The sequence below is a fragment of the Mobula hypostoma genome, chromosome 3, assembly GCF_963921235.1.
Source record: "Mobula hypostoma chromosome 3, sMobHyp1.1, whole genome shotgun sequence".
Lineage (NCBI taxonomy): Eukaryota > Metazoa > Chordata > Chondrichthyes > Myliobatiformes > Myliobatidae > Mobula > Mobula hypostoma.
In genome coordinates this window covers 71515547-71530132 of record NC_086099.1, presented here as the reverse complement: position 1 = coordinate 71530132, position 14586 = coordinate 71515547, and the positions used below count along the sequence as shown (strand labels likewise).

The window sequence follows — 14586 nt, the reverse complement described above, 5'->3', positions numbered from 1 at the left end:
ATGGAGGAATTTAAGGTGGGGGCTTATATGGGAGGCAGGGTTTGAGGGTCGGCACAACATTGTGGCCCGATGGGCCTGTACTGTGCTGTACTATTCTATGTTCTATGTTCTATGATATGTTCGGCACAGTTTTGTGGGCTGAAGGGCCTGTATTGTGCTGCAGGCTTTCCATGTTTCTATCTCTCTGTCCCTCGTTAGTGAGAGAGAGAGACAGAGAGAGAGAGCCTGTGGCATGTCAACTGTTGGGTAAACATAGGAACATCTGGAGAAATTTCTGAAACGCCAGTCCGTTGCTGTCATTACTGTGTGGGGTCGGGAATCTTTCGGAGGGTAAGCCTCAAAATCCCTGGCCTTGCCTGCTTTTGGCGACTGAGAAAGAGGTCGAATCGCTCGGACAGAGATGGCGCTCAGGACTCGGTGTCGGAGAGCTGATCAGAGCTCGAAGTTTTCGGATGACTCAGAGTCGCACTGTGTTCGGCATGGCAGGGAGAGTTTTTTTTCCTTCCCTCTCCCGTCTGCGTGAGATGTGGGACATTTGAGAAACTTTGAACTTTACTGTGCTCACGGACTTTCTTCATCAAGTTATGGTATTGTGCACTGTTGTAACTATATGTATAATTATGTGGTTTTGTCAGTTTTTTCAGTCTTGGTTTATCCTGTGTTTTGTGATATCACACCGGAGGAAATAATGTATCATTTCTTAATGCATGCATTACTAGATGACAATAAAAGGGGACTACGTGTCTTCATATCTAAACAATGACCGCAGATCATGGTCTTTCTTTGGGAGTTTTTCTGTTGCTTGGTAGGTGGTAGATGCTGAAACGGGTGGGGGAGGGGAGGGGAGGTTGATGATTTGCTTGTGATTGTACGGGGAAGGGGGTAAGAGTGGATTTTTGGGTTCTTCTGTTTTTCATGGAATTCAGGTTGTATACTGTATACATTCTCTGATAATAAATGGAACCATTCATCATTTATTTTTTAAAGGGGCATGCAGGAAAGATTAATTCAACTTCTGTTCTCTTAAGGTTAGGAGAATGAAACAAGGTTTTACAGATCTTGAAAAGATTGATGCAAAATGGAAATTTCCCTAGGCTGAGAAGTTTTTCGCCATGAAATTGTGGTCTCCAAATAAAGAATAGGCCATATAGGAATGAGGTGAGGATTGCGCCCTTCACTCAAAGAGCTGAATATCTGGAACTCTCCATCCCTGAAGGCAATAGAGGCTCAGATTCAGATTCAGATTTGTTTATTATCACACGCACATCAAAAAAATACGACGAAATGCAGAAATTCAGGTGTAAACAACCAACATAACCTAAAGATGAGCTGGGAGCAATCCACAAGTGTCGTTATAAATTCCGGTGCCAATGTAATATGCCCACAAGCCCCATTGCCCTCTCCCACTCACCCACATACACAAACAATACCCTAACCTCAAGACAGGCCTGTTCATTCAAAATATAAATCAGTTGATCACTGGATTATCAGGGGGTGTGGGTGAATGAGAGAAAATGGTGGAAATGTGAAGGATCAGCCACAACCTTAGTGAATGATGGAGCAGGCCTGAAGGGCCAAGTATTCTCTTCCTGCTCTAATTTCTTAAGCCCTTATGCACTTGAGCACTGGTAGAGAGGCACAAGGATCCACCTTTTTTTCACAGATGTTGCCAAACCTGCTCCTCTAGTTAAGAATGCATTTTTGCATTATGAACAGATGAATTAATGTTAAGTAACACATGCAAATACTGGAGGAACTCAGCAGGTCAGGCAGCATTTATGGAAAGGAATAAATAGCCAATGTTTTAGGCCAGGACCTTTCATCAGTCCTGAAATGTCAACTGTTTATTCCTTTCTATAAATGCTGTCTGACATGCTGAGTTCTGCCAGCATTTTGTATGCGCTACTCAAGATTTCCAGCATCTGCAGAACCTGTGTTTATGAATTAATATTAGCCTGTGATTGCTATGCACTAGAAAATCAAGCAAATCCGATAAAATTCTCGCCAAAAGTTCTTATCACCAGTGTTTCTGCTGATTACATTCAGAACACATATACCTGAGGCTTATTTCTGGATCAAGTACTGCACTCCAAATACAAGAGTCAATCATATCGCTTTGAAATGAACAAGGTTTTTAATCTGAGTTCCAATTTCTTTACATAGTCAATTTTAATAGATATTTTAACAATCCATTGTTTGTACTTTTCTTGCAGTGCTGATTAGAGTCACAGCAAAGTCACTTACATTGTACACCTGAATCCTGGCATAGTGGTGTATGTACATTCATTTTAAGTTTGTAATAAAACTCCTTTTGAAGGATTCTTTAAATACAGTTTGTAGTTTATATTTACATAATCATGTCAGAAAGATTAATTTGCAGAACAGTCCTCTAAATGTCTGTGAGCTATAAAGCTCGTTATTGCCTGGCTATTTTTGGCATTGAATCAATCTTTGGAGACTTCTTCCTGTGGACGTAATCATGCTTAGAATTATGCTTGGTATTTTGAAGTACAGATTCTGGCCAACCAGATTCAGCTAATCATAAATATTGTCATAAAGGAGGAGATCAGGGTGAACGGCTCTATGCCCTTTCATCTCTGAATATCTTTCCAACCCACAATCCATAACAAACTACCTCTACTCTTGCTAGTCCCTCAAATAATTTTATATTTCAAGTAGAAACACAGGAAGAATTGCTGCCGCAGGGCCCTACTCATCTATGCACTCCACATGAACATGGGATCCCTGTACAGAAATGGTGCAAATTTAATGTTCGCATATTAATATTCTAATTTCCCGCTGCCTCTCATTTATTGCAACTTCTTACAGCTCTTCAACTCTGCACTTGCCAATACTGATCCTTCGTGTAATCCTATTTCCTTTGCACTTCTAACGATAACCTTGAGACATCTGCTAATGCCCTAAGATCTGCAATTAACCTCTCCAATCCTCTCTGATTTCTTTCTTCCTTCAAGCAACTCCTTTTAAATCTACCACTTCAATCAAGTGTTTTGTTCAGCTTTCCAAGTATTTCTGTACATAGGCTGGTGTCATTTTTTTTTTGTTTGGTAGCTCATCTGTGAAATACTCTGAGATATTTTGCAATGTAAAACATCACAGAACATTGTTGTACTGCTACTGCAAGGGAAAAAAAGTTCTTTTGGCATTAGGTAGAGGAAACTCTAGCCTACGCTCGTCCCACAACATCTGAAGGAATAATAATACCAATACTGAGTGACCAAACCAGAAAATTTGCTCTATTTCAGCATTGCTTATTGTAAATTAGTTCCAGGTGCACACTTTCATATATGCTGTGATCTTCATATTCAAAAGCACTGTTGTTCGTTTCAATTGTTTGCATGACTTGTATTTTCATTCTTTCTCTTGTGCATTGAGTGTTGGTCATTTATTTTTATTATATTCTCTTTAAATTGGGTTCTTTTGGGGTTTTTTGCTTTGTGGCTACCTGTAAGCAAGCAAACGTATAATTTATGTATTCTTTGATAATAAATGTACTTGAATCTTGAATCCTTTTGTTTCAATTTGAAACCATACAACATGCCCTGGAAGGCTGATGACAACTTTCAGCACCCTCTCTTATACTTCAGAGAAAATTCTCTTTTGAGTTTGATTTAGCCCAAAAGGCAGCCTCATTGGACACTTCCTTCAGATAAAAAGATGGCTGCACTCCTTGATAACTGGAAAAGAGGATGCAACACTTCTTCCCGTAAATATGGTCTGTTGGGGTTTGACAGGGATTTGCTTGTACTTGTTAATAATTTTTAAAAGGCAAGCAAACAGGAACACTCCAATGGACAAAGGTTAAATGTTCATTTTCTTTTTGTCAGAATAAGGTTAACTTACAGTAGATTGTGTAGGAGTTATGTAATTGTATAGATGTAGTAATCGTTAATTCAAATGAGAAATTCAGGAAATACCATTTATATTTCAGCTTCCATTGATATTTTAAGGCCAGCAAAAAAGCATTGGGTGTGGGACATTCTGACACTGCACCATTGAGACTACGCAGTAGATGAATTTTCATTTCAATTTGTGCGCATTGAACTTTCGTGATGAGATCAGGGGAGCTATTAAGTGGCCATCTCATGTATTAAAACATTGTTAAAGGCATATCCCTGCCACATAATGTGTGGTTCAGGACAGGTCTGATTTTTCACTTAATACTCTGGCTGTTTGTATATACATGAAGCCATCTCTCAACGCTGTAAAACCAGTGTAACCAGGGAATAAACGGGACCTTTTCAGAATGGCAGGCGGTGACTAGTGGGGTACCGCAAGGCTCAGTGCTGGGACCCCAGTTGTTTACAATATATATTAATGACTTGGATGAGGGAATTAAATGCAGCATCTCCAAGTTTGCGGATGACACGAAGCTGGGTGGCAGTGTTAGCAGTGAGGAGGATGCTAAGAGGATGCAGGGTGACTTGGATAGGTTGGGTGAGTGGGCAAATTCATGGCAGATGCAATTTAATGTGGATAAATGTGAAGTTATCCACTTTGGTGGCAAAAATAGGAAAACAGATTATTATCTGAATGGTGGCCGATTAGGAAAAGGGGAAGTGCAACGAGACCTGGGTGTCATTATACACCAGTCATTGAAAGTGGGCATGCAGGTACAGCAGGCAGTGAAAAAGGCGAATGGTATGCTGGCATTTATAGCGAGAGGATTCGAGTACAGGAGCAGGGAGGTACTACTGCAGTTGTACAAGGCCTTGGTGAGACCACACCTGGAGTATTGTGTGCAGTTTTGGTCCCCTAATCTGAGGAAAGACATCTTTGCCATAGAGGGAGTACAAAGAAGGTTCACCAGATTGATTCCTGGGATGGCAGGACGTTCATATGAAGAAAGACTGGATGAACTGGGCTTGTACTCATTGGAATTTAGAAGATTGAGGGGGGATCTGATTGAAACGTATAAGATCCTAAAGGGATTGGACAGGCTAGATGCAGGAAGATTGTTCCCGATGTTGGGGAAGTCCAGAATGAGGGGCCACCGTTTGAGGATAGAGGGGAAGCCTTTTAGGACCGAGATTAGGAAAAACTTCTTCACACAGAGAGTGGTGAATCTGTGGAATTCTCTGCCACAGGAAACTGTTGAGGCCAGTTCATTGGCTATATTTAAGAGGGAGTTAGATATGGCCCTTGTGGCTACGGGGGTCAGGGGGTATGGAGGAAAGGCTGGGGCGGGGTTCTGAGTTGGATGATCAGCCATGATCATAATAAATGGCGGTGCAGGCTCGAAGGGCCGAATGGCCTACTCCTGCACCTATTTTCTATGTTTCTATGTTTCTATCCTGAGTGTCTGGACTTTGTGCTCAGAGGCTTTTGGAACAGATACCAGTTTTTAATATTCAAAGTAGTTCTGCGAGATGGGGTGTGCTCCTGTTATGTTATTCTGTAAAAGGTAACTGTCTGCTTTCAAAACATAAAATTAAGTAGGTAATTATAGCTATTATTAATTATTGCCTTTGTGTAAGTATAAACTATCACTGCAGAGAAAAGAGAAATATACAGAGTGGAGAGCGGAGAAATGGATTCTTCAGAAGCTTGTTCTTCTAAATTCCTCCAACATTTTGTCTGTTGCTCTAGATTTCCAGCATCTGCAGAATGTCTCCAGAAAATTGAATAAAGATCTTTTATATCTTTTCTATCTCTCAGCTGCAATCTGGTGGACTTAGTTCACAGTCACAACTGAACAGCCAGCAATTTTCCTATCTCAATTACCCAATAACAAAGCTGACAAAAAATGGATTAAAATATGAAAATTAAAAACTGCGGCTGTTACAAATCTGAAATTGAAACAGAAATTGCAGGAAACACTCAGCAAGTCAGCCAGGATCTTCAAAAACCTAACGGAAAGATGTTCAACCTGAAACATTAACTGTCACTCTTTCCACCAACACTGGCCAGTCCTGGTAAGTGTTTCCGATGTTTCCTGTTTGCATTTGGCTTTAACATATACGTGTTAAGGACAATGTTATCCATTCAAAATAATCTGTACCCTATACAGTATACTGGCAAATAGAATGTCATAACATAACAAGTGTCAGAAAATGGAAGCTTCTCATCAAACGTAACCAAATCCTTCTATAGGTAGATAATTCAACCCCACACTATGTGCTATTGGGAAGATCAAGGATAAACTTTATTGCCATATACATTTACATTTATTGCGAGTTTGCTGTAGTGTGTTGGTCAGGGTGCGACATGCAACAAAATATCAACATTCAACAATTATAAAGAATAAAGAATTATATAAAAAATAAAGTTAGAGATGGTATAAAGCATGAACAGCAGCGCAAACCTACAATGTAAATAGCATTATAAAATGTGGTTTAAAGTGATTACTGTGCAGTGCAGTGACAGGGGTAACAGATAGAGCGGGGTTGGGGAGGTAACTGGAATGGTTGATAAGATTAACTCCTGGGGTGGGGGAGGGAAGAAATTTTTTAAATGGTGTTAATTTCTTTTGTTTTAATAGCCTTATAGCACTTCCCAGAAGGGAGCTTTTAGAAAAGGCAGTTTTCATGGTGAGTGGTGTTTGCAATTTCTCCTGCCTGCTTCTTTGTCCTGCAGTGATGATAGACCACAGCCAATGATCTTTTCTGCTGTCCTGACAGTTTGCTGTAGTTTTCATATATTGTGAGAGGATGCTGCACCAAACCAAATGGCTGATGTAAGGATGTTCTCTACGATGGCAATGTGGAATTGCACCAGCATGTTCTGGGGAAAATGGAAGTTTACCAACTGCCACAAGAAATACATCCTTTGCAGAGCCTTTTGTTAGTGAAGGTGATTCGATTCTCCCACGTGGTGCCCTGCAAAATAATGATGCCCAAGAATCTGAGCATTGAAACGATGCTAACTGTAGAGTTGTTGGTGATGAGTGGAGAGGAGACACATTGCTCCTGAAGTCAATAGGGTTTGAGGGCACTCAAGTCCAAGCAGTTGTGATTGCACTGGGACTCTAGCTTGCTTACTTCCTGGTGGTAATTGGATTTGTCACCTCTGGTGACTCTTTTAATGACCAAATGGGAAGAGACCAAGGGAAAGATGAAAGGTAACTAACTTTAAAAGCTCATTGAGAATATCCAATGGTTTCCTGAATAACTGTGTTTTTAATAACTATATTTAACAACCCAAATAATCAAAATAACTACATTTTACTTAACATTTCCTTTTGTCTCATCCCTGCAGTAGCCAAACAGTTGCAAAGAGCTCTCATGAGCTTGACACCAGTTATGTGAACATTTCAAAGTTTACCTGCCTCTGTAAGGAATGCAGTTACTATTGAGAAAATGCCTTAAACTTTGAAGACCTTGCCATGTGGTTTCACTTCACTACTCACAGACAGACAATAGGGCCAAAGGAAAGATTTTCAGCAATGCAGGCTTGAAAAGGAAACTATTGTTTGTTAAAAAGAGAACACCCCAGGAGCTTTAATGAAGTTACTGTGACACCAAGTAAATCTTTACAAAAGAACCAGAGGTACTCCTTAATATATTATAAAATAAATCACACATTCACTCAAATGTTACAGCAATGAAAAATTAAAGTTATTTGAAATCGCTTATGCCTTACAAAATGAGTCTTCCCCTCCAATCAATATGCAGTATATTGACTTTATGTTATATTCTATACATCTATTCCTTTATCTATCAAATGTTCTCCCTCAGCTGCATATTTCCAACTATTTTATCCAACAGAGTTTCACATTCTGTCTTCTCTCTGAGAAGCGTTTTTTTCATTCCATATTGGATTTATTACTGGATCTCTTCATTTTTATCAATTTATACAAAATCACAGACTTCTGTAGTAAATCAGGTGGCAGAATGGATTAGTCATTGGCATTGATTTCTCTAATTCCAAATCTGCCTTCATAAATCCAGAAGCGGGATTGCAACCTGAAACATTGACAATCCCTTTCCTCCCACAGAGGCTGCTCAACCTTTTGACTTCTTCTGGCAGATCATTTGTTGCTCCAGATTCCAGCATCTGCAGTCACTTATGTCTCTACCTTCATAAATGGGTTGGAAGTATCTGCCAATGATATGCTTTTTATTAAGAAAACGGAATTAAATTCTTTGTAGATATAGGCCCAGCACCAAAACAAAACCTGCAATTTGTCATTTAAATCAAAATGACAAATAGCTAGAATGGAATTAAAACCTAGCCATAGCAATGTCTAAGGTGTTTGATCTTTTGAGCTCAGGTTTAAAGCATGCTGGAGTAGTGTATGGCTTGCTGTATTCAACACCAGGCTGTACTACACCATTCCTGAAATGGAACATTATGCAATATGCAGCAAAGACATCCTTTAATTTAATAAGCAAAATAACTATTCTGCTGAACAGCAAAATAAATTGATTGGTGATCTACAGTTGGTAAAGTATCTCCACATGGAGCAAGTTACAGCATTAAGATCACAGCAGGATACAGGTCTGATCATCCATTGTAATTAATTCTTGCTTTTCTTTGCAATGTAAGGAAATGCCACGTAGAGTACATAGGAGGGAAAGTGACGAAGAAGCCTTCACCAGGATGTTCCTACACATCATGTGGTGTTATTTCATTTTTTACCACCCTTCTATTGGGAGAGGATTCAAAAACATGAAAGTACACAGCATCAGAATCAAGGGCAGTTTCTAGCCCACTACTGTAAGACTATGGAATGGTCCTCTAGTACAAAAGGATGGACTCTTGACCTCACAATCTATCTCATCTTGGCCTTGCACCTTATGGTCTGTTTGCACTGCACTTTCTCTGTTACTGTAACACTTTACTCAGCATCCTGTTATTGCTTTTCCCTTACACTAACTCAATGCAGTGATGTAATTAAATTATCTGTATGAATGGCATGCAGAACAAAATGTTTCACTGCACCTTGCTAAATATTATAATAAATAGGTTTAAATCAATTTAAGCATGTCCTAATCCCAAGCCAATATTCAATCAGCTCAACAGCCCAGCAAAATAGTTATGTTATGCAGCTGGGAAGGATATGTGAAGGTAGAAACTATGGGTATTATCCAGCAATACTTAGTCCCCATCAGTTTTCCACTTCATGGGTATTTGCGTATGGTTGATACGTTGAGGTATGAACCTTTTAGATCTCATGGCCTGGAGTAGACTCAATAATACCACTCACTGGCACAATACCTTCTCCATTAGCATATCTGGAAAAGACAAATATTTGCAACAAACTGGGCCTCTGTACCTCCCTCTGTAATGGGATCCTCAACTTCCTAACTGCAAAAGTATAATCTGTGTGCATCGGTAATAATACCTCCTCCTCACTGACGATCAACAATAGTGCACCGCGGGGATATGTGCTTAGCCCACGGCTCTGCTCTGTATAACCATGAATATATGGTTAGGCACGGCTCAAATGCCATCAATAAATTTGCTGATGATACAACAATTGTTGGCAGAACGTCAGATGGAGACGAGAGGCATACAGGAGTGAGATATACCAGTTAGTTGAGTGGTGTTGCAACAAAAACCTTACACTCAACATCAGTAAGACCAAAGAGTTGATTGTGGACTTCAGAAAGGGCAAGACTAGTTATTTCAATATCACAGGTTTAAAAGACGAGAAAATGGGAGAGCAATTCTATAGGGGATTATCAATTATAAACCAGTTGTATAGAAATGGTTAAGATTAAAAAATTCTGGAACTATTTTTTTCCTGAAGTATAGAGTGCTGTATAAATTGAATAAGTTCATCACTTGTTATATGTCTTTAGCTTCCACATAGTTCTCTCATTAGGAAATAAACTCTAGTATTAATTTCAATTTGACAATTGTGATCTGATGCTATATCATGTGTAACTTTATGAAACACACAAGGAAATAAACTGTGTTGTCCACAAAATTATAATATCGCAAGAAAATACAAGGTTAATCCAGTTGTACATTATTCCCATTCACGGCACACATAAATTTGCCATGTTTCAATCAATAGAATGAGCAGGTTTGCTTGAGGCTAACATTTCATTCAAATTAACATTATTATGAGTAAAATTTGAGTTATGCCTCTTAAATATTATTACAAATCATTTGTTGGTTTAGTGCTTGCGTTCAGCAAAATATTGCCCAGAGGGAGAGATGAGGAAGGGGTTAAAGCACTTGCAGGTTGGTGAGTGAGAATACAGGTATTTATTTTGATTTCCAGTCACATGGTATTTTAATAACCAATGACTTTAGCGAAATGTAGCAATATGAGAGGTCATGCAAATCCAGAACTAAGCAGCTTCAAACATCTACCTTAAATTCAAAGGTAGAAGGTGTGCAGGAAACCAAGCATGAGGATGTATAATCAGAGCCACCTTTCCTGACTCAACGAGACTAAGCCTCAGGTACGGAAACTAATCTTCTATCTTGAATCATTGAGTGGGAACTTTTGGCTGGTTTAATAATTAATACATGATGCAGCAATATTTCTGGTTTCTTGTTTCATTACATTTAAATAAATAGACAAATTGACCAAGGTGACACACCTATTACTTCGAGTTGTCAAGATGAACAGCATTGTCATATTTTTTTGAAATACTCAGAAAATGATCAGCTCGTATTTAGCATTTCTTTTGGAAAATTCATCCCTTGTACTGGATCGGATCACTGACCTGTTCTGTTAGTACACACCTTGAGCTTCCAGTGCCTGTGAGTAGCACCTTAGCCTTAATATGCAAGCTTAGTACGACAGGTAGAGTGGTGACCGACAATCAGCATGTTTTTCGTAAACTGTTGTCTTGTGAACTTTAGCCAAGCATTCACTTTTTGTGAGAAACAGTACGTGGATTTGAGAGGTGTATGTTTTAATGCAATATGTTACTTTAATTTTGCTGCACATTTCATTGTTCAATCTTTAAGCAAGCTCCTGTAGCAGGTACAAAGCTATAGGTGGTTAGTCAGAAAGGGGAGTTCCATAAGAAAAAATAGATTCCAATATTGCACAGCTCGATCACCGCTTTCCCTTGGTTTTTTGAGTACTTTTACGGCACATCTTGGTGCGGGTAAGGAATACAGTTTATTATAAACATATGGCTTGAAATGAGGCCACACCCTAATGAGTTAACGAGCAACTTCACTTCAAAAATACACTTTGACAAATATCAGGATTACTGTAAACGTTAATGGCTCAGACTTTGAACTTGCATCTGCTGCAATAGGCTTTGTAGAATGTTAGTTAGTGAAATTTCACTTTTTACAATGAGTTGATATGACCCTTACATGAAAAGAATATTTTTATCACAAGGCATCTGAATAGCATTATAAAAGATGGGTTGATAACTACCTTCTATTTATCTATGATTTTCCCAATCTGGAAAAGCAGCTTTAGGCTTGAAATCACTCTACAAATATATTTTGTATTCATATTAATCATGTGCAAACAGAACTTGGCTCAGAGGATGCAGTTTTACATTAATTGTAAGGAACTAGAGCAGAATAATGTGTAGTGTTAATACAGTAAAGTATTTCTCCCCTCATACTAGATGAAAGTTCAGAGAAAAAGTCAGTGGATGCATTTTGTGGAAGGCATACATAGTAATAGCCAGTTTCCACTGGAGGTTTAGCAGACCACAATGGTGCCACATGTAGTAACTCATAGATCCAAAGACATCGGTTCAATCTTAACTTCTGCTACTGCTTCTGTGAAGTTTACGCATTTTCCCATGGGTGGTCCAGTTGCCTTCCCTGTAGGTGCTGGATGGGTCAGTTAATTAGCTACTGTAAATTACCCATGATGTGGATGGGTGGTGGTTGGGGGTGAGGAAAATGAAGCTGATGAGGATGTAAAAAGCAAAGCAGGATTATTGTAGGTGGATCTTAGTAATCTGTGTAGATGCCGTGGTCCAAAAGATCTGTTTCAATAAGCACATTATCAAATCATTGCAGAACACTCCTAATTCTCATTACATTGAAATCAACACAATAATAAATGTTTTGCTCCATAGAAAGATATCCAATTTGCTCTTGAATTTGCAACTGTCTCAATGTTAAGGTTGCGTTACTGTAACACCTAGCAATACTTTTAATTATAATTTGTAAATTTAGGGCAGCAATGGGGCTCCAATGTCCCGTGTTCAATCCCAATCTCATGCACTCTCCATTTAAAGTTCCCTATGTTGCCACATGGATTTCCAGTTTACTAGTTTCCTCACATAAAGATGTGCTGGTTGTTAGGTTAATTGTCTACTATAATTACCCCTTATGTAGGTAAATGGTGGAAGGATGACGATGGAGGGGAAGCTGAGACAGTATTATTGAGCACGAGTAAGGAAGTAGGTTATAGGAGAATAGGAATGGGAGAATGATGACGTTACTCTGAGAGCCAGTATAGACTCAGAGGGCCGAAGGGCCTCCAACTACGTCATAAGGAGACATGGAAAGTGTCTAGTGGTTAAAGAGACATTGGTTACGTTTCAGTGCAGAAATAAGAACCGTATTACTTAAAAAAATGTATATTTCAAATGGAAATGTTTCCAATGGGTAGCTGACATTTTCTGATCAGTGGGATTTTTTGGCGAGTAGATTCTATGTGAAATGCCTGTGACATGGTCTTGAATGCTTAGTTTCCTCTGTGCCATAGTGGAATTGCAAGGACAGATACATACTGTAAATGTCGGCAGTATTTTAAAGTGTGATTAATTAATGTGAAACAGAAAGGTCACACTGGTTGGAAATCCAAAACAAACAACAAAAGAGGAACAAAAATCAGATTTATGGTTCCAGAGAGAAAGGATATCAGTGCAAAATGAAAGGTACTTTAGATATTATATAATTTGATAAGGAAGATGTATAGCTTTCATTATACATTATGATCTTTAAATGCCTATTACAAAAAATTCTATTGTTATGACTAGATATGGGCAAGGAAAAAGGCAACACGGCAAGATTTTTGGAAAAAAATATACATAACAGTGAAATTTAAAGGCTTAAGCTTGTCATAGGGCAGTTTTAACTCATAAGCAGGCTGCAGAAGAGTGCAAACAATTTGGCCTTGAGCACATTGCAAGTGAGATGTGGATCCTTGTCAGGCATTCTGAGGTGGTTCATTGCTTTGATAAGACCATAAAACCATAAGACAAAGGAGCAGAACTCGGCCATTCGGCCCATTGAGTCTGCTCCGCCATTTTATCATGAGCTGATCCATTCTTCCATTTAGTCCTACTCCCCTGCCTTCTCACCATAACCTTTGATGCCCTGGCTACTCAGATACCTATCAATCTCTGCCTTAAATACACCCAATGACTTGGCCTCCACTGCCGCCAGTGGCAACAAATTCCATAGATTCACCACCCTCTGGCTAAAAGATAAGAGTGAAGATGTATCAGCTTTTTTAAACCAAGACTAGCAATCTGACCGGGGATTTGGGGACGAAAACAGGAAGGGAACAATAGATTGAAAATGGAATATCAGTGGTTACTGAACAAAGCATTTACTCTCCAGCTCCACTTATTGGTAGATTTAAGAAAAAGCATTAAGTTACCATTGAGAAGGTGACTGCGATACTCTCTGTTTGGGTTTCACTTTCAACTCCACCTCTGAGACAAAGCAGAACAAGTCTAGTAACTGCTTTTATGAGAATTATTGAAATAATTAGGGTAATAATTATTGAATAATAGATAGATAGTCTGCAATCTGCAGTCAGTTGTATTTTTGCATCTTAATTTTCATGTTGTACAGAAGACGGGCCAATTGCTCCCTCCTTTTTTAAAAACATTTCTTGAACAATTTCATGCAATCACTTGCTCTTTTATATGGACACATGGAAAATCTTTCCAGGCTTTACTTATACAGAAGTAATTTATTTAAAATTCAGAAAATACTGAGAATTGGAGTGTTTTTTTTTTGTTGGTGATTTATGTGACCACTACCTACCATTCCTATGTCATGTTGTTAAAACATACAATCAGGGTGTAGTTATGTAGGTATGCTGAGCAATAGTTTACCCTTAATTGAAAGGCAAAACTAAAACCAATCTCCAGTAAAACAGTTGTTTGACATTGTAATCTGCAGCTAAACAGAGCAGCAATGAGAGCAAATACAAGCATCCAATTAATCTAATACTTATTTAATGATTTTTCAAAACATGCAATTATTTGTCTTTTATTTATTTAAAATCCTATCTCCACGCACCAGAGATTCTATGAGGTATATTGTTTACAATGCTGCTTGCTTTAAGGCACAGCATGGAATCAAATTATCAGCATGGCAGGTTTTCCTGGGCTGCCTTAAACAAGAAAATTAAGTCACATTAATGTTGATATGAAACATCGGGTTTATAGGTCAACAAACTGTATGCAGTACATTGCTTACATTCTATTTCTGTAGCCAAAATGGCACCCAAAAATAAGGCAAGTTCTCCCTCTCTTTCCATCAGGCCTGTGGGTTGATTGAGCAAATTCAATCAACCTGTATTGGTCCCCTGCGTTCTGTTTTTTTTACCCCCTTGGGTAATACAGGCAGTACTGAGATGTCCATAAGTTAATTTCACTGCAAGTCAGAAAAGTTCCTTGCCTATAGCTATCCATATCATATTGCTATACATACAGCAACCAC

General features: G+C 38.7%; 1 protein-coding gene across 2 annotated transcripts in view; it reads left to right on the top strand.

Annotated features, from left to right (window-relative positions):
- The first annotated feature begins 10253 nt into the window (after positions 1–10253).
- LOC134344083 (3',5'-cyclic-AMP phosphodiesterase 4-like) overlaps positions 10254–14586 on the top strand; it is a 42655-nt gene continuing 38322 nt past the window's right edge. The window contains exon 1 of one of the 2 annotated variants that reach the window (XM_063043316.1): positions 10254–10379. The gene's annotated coding sequence lies outside the window, so the exon portion shown is untranslated. Of the gene's footprint in view, positions 10380–10541; positions 10684–14586 lie in introns of those variants that run through there. The other variant, XM_063043317.1, reaches the window with a different exon arrangement.